Below are 4,218 nucleotides of genomic sequence, written 5' to 3'. Positions count from 1 at the left end.
GAGCAAATGTTGCAGCAGATGCTTGGTATGTCTCTTGCCATGTTTCAGCATCCTCTTTTCCAGTTTCTGCCACTCTCAAGACAATCCCCAGATTGGGGCTGCATGTGGACTATATCAAGTGAGCTAGTCCGCTGGGAGTCCTATTCCAGACCAGTCTGAAACCTTCCATTTTCAGAAAATAATCCTTTTTCTTCTGTAAGAAATTCTGTGTCTATGGATGTTGGTTTATACTGGTACACCAGAGGGATTTGCTGGTTAGTTTCCTTCCTTAGAATTTAATTGGGCTGTGTGTGTGTGTGTGTGTGTGTGTTCTCAAACAGAGCATCCTCTGCAAAGTTGGAAGACCAATTTGAGAGAGGTTTCCAAGTGTCCATCTCAAGCTTGGGACTAGGGTGAGACAAGTGAGCACTTGCTTCAGGAGCAAGATCGAAGGGAGCATCGAACACTATAGTAATCAGGATAAATAATGTTTTTCATACACATTCAAAATTAATGCAAAAATCCACATAACACCAAAGGTTTAAATAAAGACAGGATCAGCATTACTGGTTTTTCTTTCTGCTTCAGACTCCGGTATGACAAGCCTCACTGCTATGACTGATCCTGTCTTTATTTAAAATGTTGGTATTTTGTTGATGGTGGATTTTCTTTTCACTTTAATTTAGATTTTTAAAAAACTATTGCATTAAATGTTATTAAGCTTGATTACTGGGTTTTTTGGTGTCCACGCACACTTTCCCCTAGTCCAGCTCTGATCACTCTTCCCTCAAGGGCCAGCACAGCTCAGGCCCTGGCTAGTTGAACTGCAGGGCATTGTGGGGCAGTGCCAAGTCCTTAAGGGCTGAAAGCAACAGAAAGGCATCATATTGAAGCAAAACAGAAAACTTAACATTGAACATCCTGGTTGGCACTGGAAGATTCCTCACTCATCACAGTCTCCCACACATTGCTGACCTGTTGTTTTCTTTCTCTCCTCATCTCATGAATGCTTTGGTAACTATCTTTCTATAACCAAAATAGAAAATTAAGGAATTGAGCTAACTAAAAATGTGTTATTTCACTAAGAAAAATTAGACAACTAGTTTTTAAGCAAACATTTCTGTTTTCTTACTACGGCATGTTAATTCAGCAAAAGTTTGAGCCTGTCCACTACAAAGATAATGTAAAGAGAAATAAAACTCACTTCTGACCTTGAGGAGGTGATACTCCTGCTCCATGTACCTCAATCAGACTGTGCCAAAGTCCTGCCCAAGACCAAATGCAACTGAATCTCTGGGGGTGGTGCCCAGCATCTGTACTGTACTCAGGTTTCCAGCTGATTCTGAAGCAGAGGAAGGACTGAACATCGCTGGTCTGGCTGATAGAGAGACAAGGGTAATTGTCAAAGAATACAATGTGCTATAACCACAGGCAAAGCGGGATGGGAACAAGGAGGAAGTAAGGACTAGTTCTGCCTGGGGTTGGGAAGGTTTTCACAATGGATGTGACACTTGAGTGAGAACTTGAAAGATGCAAAGAAATTAATTGCTAAGTCAGCATGTTCCACGGTGAACACTGGAGAAGTGTTTGTTTAGTTCTGGTAGAGCAAGGTGACTGCATGAGTCAGGACCGGAAATTACCTGCAGCTTGCTTGAAAGCACACTGGTTATACAGAGTGCACGTGTGTGTGTGTGTGTCCGTGTGTGTGTGTGTGTCCATCTGTGTTGTGCACGCGTGTGTGTGTGTGTGTGTGTGTGTGTGTGTGTGTGTGTGTGTGTGTGTTTTGAAAAGGCTGCATATTTATTTCCCTTCTGGGAGACTGATGTTCTGTATCAGCATGTTGAATGCTCTCAGGAACCCTACAATAATGATTTTGAGATCCAATGGATTTAACATGTATTTGGTCAAAAATATTTTTTTGATGCTCGCTTTCGCAGCACATGTACTAAAATTGGAATGATACAGAGAAGATTAATGTGGCCCAAGGATGACACGCAAATTCGTGAAGCGTTCCATATTTTTAAGAACCAATTTAGATGAAAGTGATGTTTAGCCTGTGAAGGAGCAACTTTCCCAAGCTATGTTTGACCACATTCCTGTTGGGGTGGGATTAAAAGGTGTCATCCCAATGAATTGCCAAGTAAGAGCACAAGTTTCCAATAAATGGAGAGGGAGAGATTAAAAGAAAATCTTTTTTTGTTTTGTTTTGTTTTGTTTCCATTGAATGCCTTAACATTCTAGATCTAACTTGGGTATCATGAAACACACTTAGGAAATACTGTCTGAGACCAGGGATTCCCAATTGCTTCTTTGCAAACCAGCTCTTCTAGAATTAGACTACACAATAACCACAATGGGAAAAATAAAAACAAAGAAAGATCAGCCAAACTTCCACTAGCAACTGCTGGAAGGTTTTTCATTTTTATTTTTTGCATTCTTTTCTCCTCCTGGTTCATGTAAATATGTTTTAAAATTTATAACTATAACACAGGTTATATAGTTTATGTTCTTGTTTTCTCACTAAAATTTAATTGTAAATCTCTTTTCTCAGTCTTCCATGGTTTTCATAATTATTATTTTAATGATCCATCAAGGATGTATCATAGTGTACATACCCTTCCCCTTTGCATGATACTAAAGTAGGTTTTAATGGTCCCACGATTATAAATAATTTTGCTGCAAATAATAGGTAAAATCATATTTTCTTTGCTAGAATTATTTCCTTAGAATAAATTCCCAGAAGTGTGATAACCCACTTATGGGATCTGAACATTATTATCCTAATGAAAATATTTGGTTTTGATGGAATTAGTAAGTTTGTATCTCTGGAGTGAAGTTAAGGAATGAATGAGATTCTCAAGAGCTGTCAAGCCACCCCTTACATGATTTACCTGCTGAAATCAGATTTCCCAGTAGACAACCTCAAAATGCAGGTACAGTCCTCACACTCAGAGAGAATACGGCTTTTCCAAGACCTCTTCTTTAACTACTGAGTCTATAGAGACAGAAAGGCATGTATTTGAATTTCTGTGATTCTCAGACAGCCTACTGATGTCCTTGCTTTCTCCTCGTCTCCTTGACCCCAGGAGGCATTTGTTTCTGGAACAGAGGCACATGCATGCTGCTGCCCACTCCCCAACTCTGGAACTGGAGATAAATGCCAATTTGGAATATAGTTTTTAAAGAAGGAACAGCCTGTGGCTGAAAAAGCCTTAGAATTCTCAACTCCATAGCTGTTGAATTTCAGAACTGAATATCCAAAAGGAGAATCAAAACCAGAAAAATAATTATGTATCTTCATGAAAATTAATCTCAACAGAGTACAGGTACACAAATATGAGGACAGTTAGACTTTAAGCTGGAGCTACCAGTGAGAAAGTTTGCAATAACAATAATAATTCCAAGTGGCCTTTCTGATCCTCTGGAGCAGATAAAAGTGAAGCATCCTGGCTTATAATTCTGGAACTGAGCAGAAGGATCATGAAGGACTCCAGTTTCTCCACTTTAGAATGCTGATTTACTAGAGTCTGAATCAAAGTTTTGAATAAGCTACTAGTTCAGGCTTTGCCTAGTGATTTGGCTACAGTGATTTTGTACCCTTTCCACATAAGGATTTGGTGATAACTTGATTCTTTCCTGAAGCTTCTGGTTGAGTCAGAATTTTAGAGGTAGAATAAAACCTTGGACATGGGTCACTAGAGCCACAAGAGTGTCTCCATGTGGCCACAGAGGGGGTACCAAAGTAGCAGAGTGATGGTCAAGAGGTTCAGATCACTCATGTAGTCTTGTGGGTCTTGTCTCCTTGGTTTGTTTGTTGTTTATCTTTCTGGAGAATCTTTTGACTGAATGATATAACTGAAAAGAAAAAGAATGCATGGACTGAGATAGAAGAGTGAGAAATAAACTTTAATGAGTATTTTGATGAGAATCAGGTACAAAACTATGTTATCAACTCTCAGTGAATCACTGTGCATGTATTTTTTATTCCAGTGAAAACACAAATCTTTAATTTTGTTGTAAAACTATGATGCAGAAAGTCAAAACTATGAAAGTAATCCTTAGATTTAGTATAGCTATGTTTCAGCTAATTTTACAGGAATTTATTTGATTGATTGATTGATGGATTGTTTATTTATTTATATTATTTTTTTACATTCTAAGATGTTGTTGTGGAGCAGTTGGGGGAAGGGGGAGAAAAAAAGGGGGAAGGAAATAGGGTGGGAGAAGGAGGAAGGAGGA

General features: G+C 38.9%; 1 pseudogene; it reads left to right on the top strand.

Annotated features, from left to right (window-relative positions):
- Positions 1–1,900: 1,900 nt before the first annotated feature.
- On the top strand, positions 1,901–2,001 carry LOC134382839 (U6 spliceosomal RNA; annotated as a pseudogene).
- Positions 2,002–4,218: the final 2,217 nt, after the last annotated feature.

Source organism: Cynocephalus volans, chromosome 7 (assembly GCF_027409185.1).
Source record: "Cynocephalus volans isolate mCynVol1 chromosome 7, mCynVol1.pri, whole genome shotgun sequence".
Classification (NCBI taxonomy): Eukaryota; Metazoa; Chordata; class Mammalia; order Dermoptera; family Cynocephalidae; genus Cynocephalus; species Cynocephalus volans.
The sequence above is the reverse complement of the archived record's forward strand: the minus strand, read 5'-3'. Positions and strand labels throughout refer to the sequence as shown.